The following is a 14557-nucleotide window of genomic DNA, read 5'->3' on the forward strand; positions in this document are numbered from 1 at the left end:
TATCTATCTAGCACTTAAATTGTGCTGGTGTCCACAGGATGTCCTGTGCCTGAAAGTGCCCAACTGAATTGCACAGTTAGCTCAGTAATGGTTGAAACTGATCTTCAGTCGCACAGTTTTATAAAGGAATATTGCCGTAGAATCCATTTTTTTAGATATTAATTAGATGAACACTTAAATCAGCATTGAGAGAATGCTGGACCAAAGGAAGTTGGTTATCAGAGGAATAGTGAACTAAAGCCCTCACTGCCCTGCATGTGAAAATAAAGATCTTATCACACCATTTGAAGAAGAGTTAAATGGTCCCCATGGTGTCCGAGCTAATATTTATCCTGCAGACTGTATTAGTAAAGCTAGTTATCAGGTTTGTGGTGTCGATCTTGATGTTGTAATGACAGCAAAATTGCTACCATTTACAGTCATAACGGTAATTTGGACTTTCGGAATATGCATATGTAGCTATGTTCTTTGCCAAGGCCAGTCGTGGTCAAGACCTCGATCGCCTTCGTTGTGTGACATGACTGATGATGATGATGATGATGATATGTAGCCAAACATGGAAATCCAGAAGATGCTGTCAGTGACTTCTTGCCCAAGCAAAGGCATACTACTGTGCAACCCTTTCCAGTACAATCTTCAAAGACCAGTAACCTGATGATAATCTCAAGTACTTACAAATTATCCTTGCTATAAAAACACTGAAAATATCACTCTTTGTTAAAGCTTCTAATTGCATAATGAGCCATAATTATTGCTTAACAACCCAACTTGTTCTTAAAGCAGTAATTTTCTATGAGGAGATTGTAATTACCTCCTGTAAGTACTTCAAAATCTAATGGATTTTTATGATCTTTTTATTTTTAGAAGAATTTCTTCATGAAATGTCAGCTTTTATCTTAATTTTGTGCAATTGTGTGAATTTTGTTTTGGTCTCTGAAAAATGTGTAAAAAGTTAATTAAAATGTTCTTTTTGTTTCTTGGCCTGCTGTCTGTGAGGAATTCTTCAGTGTGATTAGTAGTTCAGCCAAGTTAATGACATAATTATTGTTGGACTTTTGTGAATACTCTTAAACAGATACTCAATATGAACACAGAACAGTACAGCACAAAAGAGGCCCTTCGACCCACAATATTGTGCTGACCTTATAACCTGCTATAAAAATCAATCCAACCCTTCCCTTCTATATAGCCCTCCATTTTTCCTTCATCCTCTGCCTTTCTAACAGACTCATAAGTTTGTTTAATGAACCTCCCTCTACCACTACCCCTGGCAGTGTGGTCTACGTACCTAGCACTCTGTGCAAAAAGAAAACTTACCTCTGACATCCCCCTATTCTTTTCTCCAATTACCTAAAAATTATGTCTCCTTGTGTTAGCCACTTCCATCCTTGGAAAGAAAAAGTCTCTGGCTGTCCACCCGATCTATCTATCTTATCATCTTGTGCACCTCTATCAAGTCACCACTCATCCTCCTTCACTCCTAGAGAAAAGCCCCAGCTTGCTCAACCTATCCTCACAAGACATGCTTTCTAATCCAGGCAGCATCCTGGTAGATCTCTTCTGTACCCACTATAAAGCTTCCACATCTTTCTATAATGAACAGAACTGAATACAAATTTTCCAAGTGTGATTTAACTGCAGTTTTATAGATCTGCAACATTGCCTCTCAGCTCTTGAATTCAATCCCTGCCTAATGAAGGCCAACACAGTATGTGCCTTCTTAACCACCCCATCATCCTGGCAAAAACTTTGAGCAATCTATGAACATGGATATTAAGATCCCTCTGTTTCTCCACACTGCTAAAGATCCTGTCATTAAATCCAGATTCTGCCTTCAGGTTAGACCATCCAAAGTGTACCACTCCACACTTTTTGGATTGAACTCCATTTGCCACTTCTCAGCCTGATCTGCATTCTATCAGTGTCCTATTGTGATCTACAACAACCTTCTACATGATCCACAACATCACCATTCTTCATATCATGTGCAAACTTACTAACCCATCTTTTCATGTCCACATCCGAGTCATTTATAAAAATCCCAAAGAGCAGGGGTCCCAGAATAGAATCCTAAATTACATTGACATCCAGGCAGAATACGCTCCATCTACGACCACCTTGAGCCTTCTATGGGCAGGCTAATTGTGAATCCATACAGCCAAGTTTCCCTGGTTCCCATGAATGAGTCAGCCAAGGAGAAATTTGTCAATTGCCGCACCAAACTCTATATACATGACATCCACTGCTCTACCTTCAACTATCTGTTTCGTTACTTCCTCAAATAATTCAGTCAGGCTCGTGATTAAATTCACAAAGTCGTGCTGACTATTCCTAATTAGACTATGCTTCTCCAAATGCTCGTAAATTCTGTCTCGAAGAATCTTCTCCAATAACTTGCCCACCATTGAAGTAGGACTAACCGTTTTATAATTTCCAGGGTTATCTCCACTCCCTTTCTTGAACAAAGGAATAACACTTGCTACCCTCCAAACTTCTGGTAATACTTCTGTGGCAAGTGAAAATGCAAAGTTCATCACCAAAAGTGCAGCAATCTCTTCCCTCACATCCCCTAGTAAACTGGGGTTTATCCCATCTGGCACATCGATTATCTATCCTAATGTTTTCCAAAAGTTCCAGCATATCCTCCTTCTTAATGTCAACATGTTCCAGATTATCAGACTGTTTCACACTGTACTTTCATTCATCATCAAGGTCCCTCTCACTGGTGAATACAGAAGCAAAGTATTAATTAAGGACCTCTTCTACCTTCTCCAACTCTAGGCATGTTTCTTCTTTTATCCCTGATCCCTCAGTCTAGTCATCCTACTGTTCCTTATGCCCATATAGAATGCCATGGCATCTTCCTTAATCCTACTTGACTTCTCAACTGCCCTCCCCCCTCTAGCTCTCCCAAGTCCATTTTAATAATTCTATTTATTTTTTTCTTTAGTGATACAGCAAAATAACAGGCTCTTCCCATCCAACAAGCGCATGCCACCTGCTCATACCCAAGCCACCAATTAACCTACTAACCTGTATATCTTTGGAATATGGAAGGAAACTGGAGCACCTGGACAAACCCCATGCGGTCACGGGAAGAAGGTGAAAACTCTCTACAGGAATTGAACCCAGATTGCTAGCACTGCAAAGCATTACACGACTGTTCCACCCCACTCCTGCCTACCTTGTAACTCTTTAGAGCGCTGTCTGATCCTTGCTCCATAAACCTTAATAAACTTCTTTCTTCTTCTTGACTAGATGTTCCACCTTGCTATCCTTTCCCTGCCTCCGTGGGAGAAACCAGAACTCCATGCAAGTGCTCCCTCTACAGCATCCACATTTCCATTGTGCATTTCCCTCCATATATCTGTTCCCAATTCACACTTCCAAGTTCCTGCCCAATAGAGTCATAATTCGCCGTCCCTCAATTAAATACTTTACTATACCACGTGCTTGTATCCCTCTAAAAGCCAATGTAAAGGTCAGGTTGTAACTGATTCCGAAATGCTCACCCACTAAGGGATCCGTCAATGGACCTGGTTCATTGCCTAGTGTCAAATCCAGTATGGCATCTCTACATGTTGTGTCAAGAATCCTCCCTGAATACAGCTAACAAATTCTGCCCTACCTAAACGGTTTGCACTGAGGAGGTGCCAGTCAATATTTGGGAAGTTGAAGTCACCAATCACAACAACCCATTTTGCACCTTTCCAACATTTGTCTGTCTCCTAATCTGCTCCAATCATACCCCTGTTGCTATGGGGGGGGGCAGGGTGGTATGGGGCCTATAGAACACTCCCAATAGTGATTGCTCTCTTCATGTTTTTGACTTCGTCTACTCTGACTCAGTGGACAATCTCTCCAGGACATCCTCCACCACTTTTACCTCCCTCCCAGTCCCTTTCAAAACACCTAAATCCTAAAATATCCAGTACACGTTCCTGCTCTTGTGACAGCCAAGTCTCTGTAATGGTCATAATGTTGTAGTTCCATGTATTAGCCGATGCTCTAAGTTGATCACGCTGGCTCCTGATACTTCTTGCGTTAAAATAGACACACTTCATCCCATTCAACAAACTGCAGTTATCGACAAGCTGTGTACATACATCTATTGATGCTTCTGGACACATCTTCAGTGATGTTCCTGGAATCATCGGGTGTTTCGGGTCTTTCAACATCATACAACCTCCTCCAGGTGACCCAGCCGGGGCTGATCAGACCCCAGCTTGTGTCCAGGTGGCTAGCTACTTATGACTCCATGGCTCCCCTCTTTTGAGCCACAGCCATCTTGAGGTCCTCTCTGCCGCATCGGTGGTACTGCGGATGGCTCTCCTCTTCCTCTCTCCCTCGATGCCCAAAATGCTGAAGGCTCTAACTAAAGAACGGGCTACGAATCCCCTACAACCAACCTCCACTGGGAGACACCTCGCTCTCCATCCAGCCTGCTGACAGTTGCTGACCAGTCCTGCGTACTTGGAGAGCTTCCTTTCAAAGGCCTCCTCCGAGCTATCTTCCCATGGGACTGTCAGCTCCAGCAGCACCACTTGCTTAGTAGACTCAGACACTAGGACAATGTCTGGTCGCAGGGTGGTGGCTGCGATATGTTTGGGGAACTTCAGCTGCCCTTCGAGGTCCACCAACAGCTGCCAGTCCCTTGCAGAGGTCAGGATGCCTGCAGATGTTCTTTTGGCAGGTATTGGCTGCTCCCCAGCTCCGACAAAGGCAATGGTCTGCTTGGAGGGTCGGGACCGCTTCGCCCACTCAACTCCTGCGCTGACGGCTTCAGCGATGGTCTTCAGGACCTGATCATGCCTCCACCTGTACCGTCCCTCACCAAGTGTCCTAGTGCAGCCGCTGAGGATGTGCTCCAGGGTTCCTCGCTTGGAGCACAGTGGGCACGCAGATGACTCTGCCTTGCCCCATGTGTGCAGGTTTGATGGGCTTGGAAGCACATCGAACACTGCCTGGATGAGAAATTGGATGCGGTGTGGTTCGGCTTTCCAAAGATCAGCCCAGGTCACTTTCCTCTCAACTGCATTCTCCCATCTTGTCCAAGCTCCCTGTTGCTTCATTCCCACTGCCTTGCAGGCTCTCACCTCCTCCTGAACTAGACGATTCTTTTCCTTTCCTCTGGTGTCCATTTGGGGAGTTGGAAAGGATCCTAGCCCAGCTCGGCCTCGTGTGACCACTCCCACCAGCCTCCTGTGATACAGCCTCGCCTCTGCCTCCTGAACAGCTTCCTCTGCCCTCCACTTCCTGCCAGTACTTACTTGGATCCCTGCTCTAGCCACCTTCGGGTCACTTGAGTCCCTATACTGTAGCACTTCCCTGGCTCTTGTTACCTTGAATTCTTCCTCCAAGGATTTGAAGGGCAGTTGCAGTTTGTTGTGGTGTCCATAGAGTGCGATGCTGCTCAGGCTCTTTGGCAGCCCCAGCCATCTCCTGAGGTGGTTGCTAACCCTCCTCTCTAAGGTTTCAACTGTCGAGATCGGAACTGCATAGATGAGGAGGGACCACAGGATTCTGGGAAGAATGCCATGCTGATACACCCAGGCTTTAAACTTCCCAGGTAGGCCAGACTTGTCCACAGATTTCAGCCAGCCATCCAACTCGGTGCAGGTTGCCTGAATGGATGTTATGTCCCTTAAAGAGCTGTCAAAAACTTTGCCTAAGCTCTTGACTGGCTTTTCTGTGATGGTTGGGATGGCTGTGCCTGCGATGCTGAACCGGAACTTGTTCTCCACCTTCCCTTTCCTCAGCACCATCGATCTTGATTTAGCAGGTTTGAAATGCATCCAGGCCCACTCCACCAGCTTTTCGAGCCCTTGTAGAATCCTCCGGCAGCCTGGGACTGATTCTGTGGTGACTGTGAGGTCATCCATGAATGCCCTGATAGGTGGTTGCTGTTCAGCGGAATTCATTCTGGGCCCACGGCACTCTGGTTCAGCAGACTTAGTGAGCATGTTCATGGCTAGGGAGAACAGTGTCACTGAGATAGTGTACCCTGAAAAGTATCTTTGGGTAGAGAGTGCTCTCAATTCAATGCTTATAGAAAACCATCAGCAATTATCTGTTTGACATCTATGGGTTTATGTTTAGACAAGTTGTCATGTTTCCTACTTTGGAACATTGACCACAACCCTAAAGTTGCACTATTTTTTTTTAGCAATTCAAAGCATCTGCTTATGAAGTGGCTGATCCTGCTGGATTTCATGGATTCAGGCAATTTACATATTTTGCCCAATACCTGTTGCTGCATTGCTGAATGCAGTGAATCATTTAAAGACAAAATATGTATGTCTGCGGTTGTTTTTGTTTTACTAATGACTAAATGCTGGCTCACTTACCAATGATTAAATTTGTTCCCCAGGTTTGTAACCACATTGAGAGTTCCATCAGACATATCAGGCAGATGGAGTTCAACCCAGATAAGTGTGAAATGGTTCATTTTGGTAGGTCAAATGTGATGACAGAATATAGTATTAATGGTAAGACTCTTGGCAGTGTGGAGGATCAGAGGGATCTTGCAGTCCATGTCCATAGGATACTCAAAGCTGCTGTGCAGGTTGACTGTGTGGTTAAGAAGGCATACAGTGTATTGGCCTTCATCAACCATGGGATTGAGTTTAAGAGCCGAGAGGTAATGTCACAGCTATATAGGACCCTGGTCAGACCCCACTTGGAGTACTGTGCTCAGTTCTGGTCACCTCACTACAGGAACGATGTGGAAACCATAGAAAGGGTGCAGAGGAGATTTACAAGGATGTTGTCTGTATTTGGGAGCATGCCTTATGAGAATAGGCTGAGTGAACTTGGCCTTTTCTCCTTGGAGCGACGGATGATGAGAGGCGACCTGATAGAGGTGTATAAGACAATGAGAAGCATTGATCATGTGGATAGTCAGAGGCTTAGTCCCAGGGCTGAAATGGCTAGCACGAGGGGGCACAGTTTTAAGGTGCTTGGAAGTAAGTACAGAGGAGATGTCAGGTGTAAGTTTTTTTTACACAGAGTGGTGAGTGTGTGGAATGGTCTGTCAGCAGTGGTGGTGGAGGCAGATAAACAGGGTCTTTTAAGAGACTCCTGGATAGGTACATGGAGTTTAGAAAAATAGAGGGCTATGGGTAATCCCAGGTAATTTCTAAGTTAAGGACATGTTCGGCACAGCTTTGTGGGCCGGAGGGCCTGTATTGTGCTGTAGGTTTTCTATGTTTCTGTTTCTATTTTAGTCACTTTCGTCACTTCTTTCTTATCGATGTATTTTATACTACAAACCTGGCCTGGAGGTGGAACTAGTGACAGTAGCAGTATATGTGAACGATGTCTCTGCCAACTCCTTTTATGACAGCATGAGATAATTGTAGAGCTGAGAAATTGTACACAATGGGCCAAGGAGAATGAGAGGTGAACTCATTGAAATGTATAATTCCTTGTCACCTTTTGTGAATTCATAATGGCACATGTTATGAGGTTTTTTGCTGAACTACTCATAAACCTCCACCTTGAACTTTTACCAAGCAATTATTGGTGCTTACAACTGTGCTTTCATGTGATAGCTCTGAATTGTGAAATATGTCTTACCAGATGAGAAATTTCTTCACAAAGTGATGAATCATTGGGAGCTTCTGGCCAAACAGCAACAAATGATCAGTCGATATTGAACACTGAGACAGACACATTCTTGGACACTGCTGCAAACAGAATATATATAGGTAGGGTTGAAAGCCTTTTCTAAAGGGCTTTGACAAAGTGCAGCACATGAGGCCGCAAAACAAGATTGGAGCCCTTAATATTACAGGAAAAATACTGGCATGGATAGAAGTTTGGCTGACTGGCAGGAGACAAAGGGTGGAAATAAAGTGGCCTTTTCTGGTTGACAGCCGATGACTAGTGGTGTTCCACTGGGGATAGTGTTGTAGCCCTCTTTTTCATGTTATGTGTCAATGATTTGAATAACGGAATTGATGGTTTTGTGGTAGAGATTGTAGACAATACAAAGATAGTTGGAGAAGCAGGTAGTGTTGAGAAACTAGGAAGTCTGCAGAAGGACTTAGATTAGGAGAATGGGCAAAGAAGTGGCAGATAGAATACAGTGTAGAGAAGTGTATGGTCATGTATTTGGAAGAAAGTATAAAAATGTAGACTATTTTCTAAACAGGAAGCAAATTCAGAAATCAGAAGGGCAAAGGGATTTGAGAATAGTCATGCAGGACATCCTGCAGGTTAACTTGCAGGGTGAGTAGCTGGTAAGGAAGGCATTAATTTCAAGAGGACTAGAATATAAAAGCAAGTGTGTAATGTAAGATTTCACAAAGCATTGTGAACAGTTTTGGGCCTCTTATCTGAGAAGGAATGTGCTGGCATTGGAGAGGGTCCAGAGGAGGTTCACCGGAAAGATTCTGGACTTCAGGAAAGGGAAGTTGGTTTCAAGTTTCTGGATGTTATTATCTCTGAAGATCGAACCTGGGTGAAACATATTGATGCAATTACAAAGAAGGCAGAGCAGTGGCTATATTTCATTAGGAATTTGTGGAGAATTGGTTTGTCACCAAAGACATTCACAAATTTTTACAGATATACCATGGAGAGCATTCTAACTAGTTGCCTCACCATCTGGTATGGAGGGGTCACTGCTCAGGATCAGAAAAAGCTGCAGAGGTTTGTCAACTCTGAAATGCCTCAAAAAGGTGGCATCCATCGTTTAGGACCCCCATCACTCAGGACATGCCCTCTTCTCATTGCTGCCATCAAAGAGGAGGTACAGGAGCCTGAAGACACTCACTCATCACCATCAGATTTCTGAATGGACAATGAACCCATCAACACTACGTCAGTACTTTTTCCCCTCTCTTTTTGCACTACTTGAACTTAATTTTTTATATACACTTCGTATTATGATTAGTTTTTATTATTATGTATTGCAAAGTAATAATGCAACAAAGCAACAAATTTAATGACACATGTCAGTGATATTAAACCTGATTCTGATTCAAAACATATGAGGAGCGTTTGATGGCTCTGGGCCTGTACTCACTGGAGTTTATGTCATTGAAACCAATCAAATATTGAAAGGCCTAGATAGAGGGGACATGGAGAGGCTGTTTCCTATGGTGGGGGAATCTAGGACCAGAGGGCACAGGATCAGAATAGAAGGATGTCCTTTTAGAACAGAATTTCTGCAGCCAGAGGGTGGTGGCCAAGTAAATGGATATATTTAAAGTGGAGGTTGACAGGTTCTCGATTAGTAAGGGTGTCAAAGGTTACAAAGAGAAGACAGGAGATTGGGGTTGAGAGGGATAATAAGTCAGCCATGATGAAATGGCAGAGCAGACTCGATAGGTAAATGGCTTTATTCTGCTCCTATATCTTACGGAAGCTGTAGAAGAGAGGTTCAGCCACAATCATACAGCTCAGCCTACTCGAGTTCGTGTTTTTTATCTTTGATCATTTTGAGACGTTGGAATTGGGGCGTGGAGACACAACAATTACTTGGTCCCTGTGGACCTTATGGATAACCTGAGATGATGGTTTTCCAGATCAGGTGTCCTGGCTGATAGAGTTTTGGCTACTGTTACAATTTTTTGCATACCGCCATTGGACCTCAAGTTGTTACTTGCCACAGATATATAAAAAAATTCATTCATTTATAAGTGAGTAATCTATGATGCCAAAGGTATTATGAATGTATATTCAGGTACCAGTAGTTATCATCTTTAAACCTTAAAAGTACTATTTGAGATACCAATGACATCTTCCAAAGAAAATATTATCACCTTATTATTGGCTGCTATTCTGACTTAAGTTCAAGCGCATTTCAACAAACAGTTCAAGCAGATTGTACTACAGAGTATTGCAAATCCATGACAATTTGTGAGAATGCAGTCATGGAAACAAAGTTTTATTTTGACAGGATTTGACAGAAATTGGACAGCTGATGGTGTTCGCATAGCAGCAGTTTCAAATGCAGGATGAATTCTATTATGACGTTCTATTTATATTTTGTTCAACTGAGGAGAGTTCAATGTTGCTAATGTACAAATACAATTAAGGTGTTCTATTTTGTCAGCATTACTATTCCTAGCTTCACTTATATATTTTTCTGTAATGGTTTATTTTATGAAGTTTAATCTTAGTTGTACATTTCCTGCTGTCAGTTTCATAGCTATCTTTCAGCACTTGGATCTCCCAGACAGATGCATTACTTCTTTAGCAAACCTTCACAAGGCAAGACCGATAAGTCCTGGGAGAGCCATTAGACTGCATCTGAATTACATTTCATTCGTATTTTTAGTAACATCAGCCACTTGTGTTTGAATCCATTCAGTTCTAATTAATGATGTTAATGTGTATAAATAAATCTAGTCAGCTAGCACTGAGTATGATATTCTTCATCAAAGTGGAACCTCTTACAGAGATTGATACTGAAACAGCAAAATATTTAAAGTTATACAATGCAGAAGATTTTGACTTTCCTGATGCATTAATAGATTCTAATCTGCACCATTCAAAAGATAATTTCTACAGATGTACCGTGGAGAGCATTCTAACTGGTTTTTATCACTGTCTGGTGTAGAGGTACCACTGTACAGGGCCAGAAAAAGCTGCAGAAAATTGTAAACACAGCCAGCTCCATCACAGGAATCAGCCTCCCCAGCATCGAGGACATCTTCATGCCTCAAGAAAGTGGCATCCATCATCAAAGACCCCCATCACCCAAGACATGCAACCTTCTCATTGTAGGAGGTACAAGAACCTAAACACGCACACTCAACATTTCAGGGACAGCTTCTTCCCCTCTACTTTCAGTTTTCTGAACGGACAATGAACCCATGAACACTACCTCACGATATTTTTGCTGTCTTTTGAACTACTTACTTAAATTATTTTTGTATATTTCTTATTGTAATTTATAGTTTTATTTTGTCATTATGTATTGCAATGTACTGGTGCCATAAAACAACAATTTTCAGAATATCTGTCAGTAACATTAAACCTAATTCTGATAATAATTAAAAGCATTTCTTAATGTTTTAATGCCTTGTAGCCTCGATGTATGAAACAATGATAACAGAGTCCATAGGTGTCATTATACTAGAATTGCATTGCAGTGTTACACTCTAAGAAATGGTTGCTTCTTCCAATGCAGAGAGTTAATCAATCAAAGGAAGGAAACATTGACAATATACCATTTAACAGGACATCCATTTGAATAAGTGGGTCACCCAAGTTAGATTAGCTACTTGCCTTCTTTTAATTTAAATTATCCCTTCAAAACATAAAAAATAAATGACTTACACAACAAAATTCTAAAGGAATTCACATTAGTAACAGATGCACTATAACCCTATTCCTGGAATTTATATGTAATTTTTATATTGGTATGAATTGTCCATTGACAGCATCTTTAAAGTTTTCTCTCTACAATTTACAATCACTCATTTGGGAGGGTTCTCATTAAACTACTACAAACTTACTTCCAGCTATGAACAAGAGAAAATATACATCCCAGTGCACCTCATGATTACTGGAGGCATCAGTGACATTATTGGCAATAGTAAGATTATTGGTTTAAATGCATGAGTTTTTTTTTGATTAGCTTCAAAGAATTTTTTTATATTTTCCTGATGCAAATTCTGTTAAAATGAAGGAAACATGCAAGAATTTGAGGCAAATAATAAACAAGAAATTTCTATATAAGTAAGCCTCTCTTGAATGTTTTTATTTTCTGCCTCTATTCTATTGAATATTTAATTATACCATCTTTATAAGCATGGATTACTTTTCCAGCTCAATTTATTTGTGTAATTATTATGCCAGTCACCTCCAAACTGAATTGAGGGCAACTTAATTAGTAGTTTATTTCAGATGCTGGTCCAGGAGACAGTTGTGTCCTTCGGTTCATATGATCAAATGCCACAAGATCAGACATTATACAAGTGAATAAAATTTATCATAGTGAGGAGGTAATCCTACAGGCTAAAATTCCATTTCTGGGTCTTCCCCAAGTTTCACAGGATTCACAAGTTTTCAATTGCTGGTATGATACAAGGAAGGGAAGCAGAAATTTATCTTTTGCCTTCTTGTCAGATACATGAAGTGACCCCTGGATCAGATATTAAAAGCACATTAATTATAAAATAAAAATTTCATGTGCGTTTATATAGTGCCTTTCAAGCGCACAGATCACCCTACAGTGATTTACACCTAATAAATGCTTTCGAAAGGAACAGTTTTTAATAAAAGAACAAAACAGCTATTTTGCCTTCAGAACTTTCCCACAAGCAACAATATGATAATTGCCAGAATTATCGTTTGATATTTTATCCTGCTTTTGTTTGAAATTGCGAAGTGGGATCTTTAACATTCACTTGAGCGTTTGCAACTGTCGAAATTGAACACCATCCCCTGTGGACTATTGCAGGGCTTTCACTCTGCTTTGCTTAGACTTATCGAAATATATCTGCTCCCTTTAATTTTTTAATGCTTCTGTTTTCTTCTTTGCAGAACGAAACCAACAACTCATGTAAATTTTTAAAGAATATCCGATTTAACAGCTTACTTAATAATACAGACCTCTTATAAACAAACTATATATATGCAAGTAGCTTAAGTGAACAGAAAAGTATAATAATAATGAAAGCAATACCCACATTAACCAACACTCGCATTTAGTCAGCTGGTCAGTTCTACGTTACCACTGATCCGAGAATTTCGCGCAATCTGGGCGGAGCTTATTGCGACGGTCCAATCGGTGCAGAATGACAATAATATGCATAGAACCCGGGAAATTTAAAACGTCGAGGAAGAAGAATAGCTGCTTGGGTTCGTGATAATATTAGTTAAAGTAATAAAGCGGTGAGAAAATTATCGGACTTTGAAAAATTGTTAATGTGCCTGTTTGTATCATTGATAAATGTCTGTTCTTCATCGCCTTGAAAGAAAAACATTCTATAGCCATGTAAATATCAGCTGGCGAATGTTTGGAAACAATACCCTTAAATAGTTATTTTTATCGACAAATCAAATTGTTAACATGTGTATAGTAAGTTCTTATGATATTGCTTTTTTTTAAAACAATCGACATGTTATAAATCTCTCGACATTACAAGCTACTTTTTGTGAAAGGAGATTTTTTTTCTGATGGTTTAATTCTGCTTTTATTAATTCAATACTATTTCTGACATAATATGTTCTTATAATTGTCGAATTGGACTTAAGCGTTTGGTTAACAGCTTTGTTCGATAATAGACTTGAACGTAATTATCTTTTTAAGTTTACAAGCATTTATTTTTGATTTAATTCTGCCTTTTGGGGGTGGGGGGTGGCTTGATTTTTAACAAAGAATGAACATTGCCATTTCCGGTAACGAAATTGGTTGTATACGTTTCTTGGTAAACTGTCCGATATCAAATTGACTTACCATATTCCGGAGATGATTCCTCTTAAATTTAAACTGCCTTTATTAACACAATTTACCTTGGCACTAAGACTTTTGTGGTAGTAGTTATTATAACTTTTGGTATACAGTACTGTAATTACAATTCTGTAATCTAATTGAAGTGGTGATAAAACAATTGCAAATAGGTTTTAATGTGAATTAAATATAAAGGCAATTTTGTAGACTATGGTTTAAACTCTGATTATTGGTTAATTCGTGGTAACTCGGTATAAGAAAGAACTATTTTTAAAAATAGTTGAAGTTCATTGGCGAAGTAGTTAATAATAGCGTTTCATTCGATGTCATTGGTTTTATTGTTGAGGTATCCAGGCTGCAAATGGATAAATACTATCAAAGTTGTATGGATAACTTTAATTTGAGTAGACACCTAATCAGATATTACGCAGCCATTATACGTTTAGATGGGTTAATTAGGGACAATGATGGGTAAAAAAAACCATGACGAGAGAATGGATTTATTAAACATTTTCGAAATTGATTTAATGCAATGGACTGTTCGTGTATATTTTACCACTAAACCATGTGTATACGAATCTTTCTAATGCGGTAGGAATCTGGTCAGTGTTTGTTGATTAACGCTGAATCGGAGTTTGCATAGTTCGCCAACTTGGACATTTGGGATTCTGTTGCTAAAACGCCCATTACTAAACTTCATTTCACCGAGATGGTGATGAACAAGATTTTTCTTCCTTTCAGCAACTGCAGTTTGGGAAATGCTTGTTGAGTGATATCTTGTGAGTTCCACAGGAGGTTTTTTTTGTGGGTGGGGGGGGGGCATAATGATTCTCTTTTTCAAAAAAAAGTGTAATTTTTCCAAGATTGAATGCTTCTACTACCTCTGCAGTGCTCTGGAGAACTGTTTTGCAATTACTTTCAAGTCCCTGGGTTTTGACTTTCTATCCACCATTGTATCTCCTTCAGCCACTCTTAATATAGTCTAAGTTCTAAGAGCTCAAAATCCTTGTATTCCAGTAATTCACACTTAACGCCTCAACTCTCATCAAAATGCCATGATTGTGAAGATCAAGAATATAAATATGAAGTAAGCTGTAGGTTATGCAATAGTTAAAGGAAAGAGGGCAAGTGCCATCAAAGAATTAA

This window comes from Mobula hypostoma, chromosome 9, assembly GCF_963921235.1.
Source record: "Mobula hypostoma chromosome 9, sMobHyp1.1, whole genome shotgun sequence".
Taxonomy (NCBI): Eukaryota; Metazoa; Chordata; class Chondrichthyes; order Myliobatiformes; family Myliobatidae; genus Mobula; species Mobula hypostoma.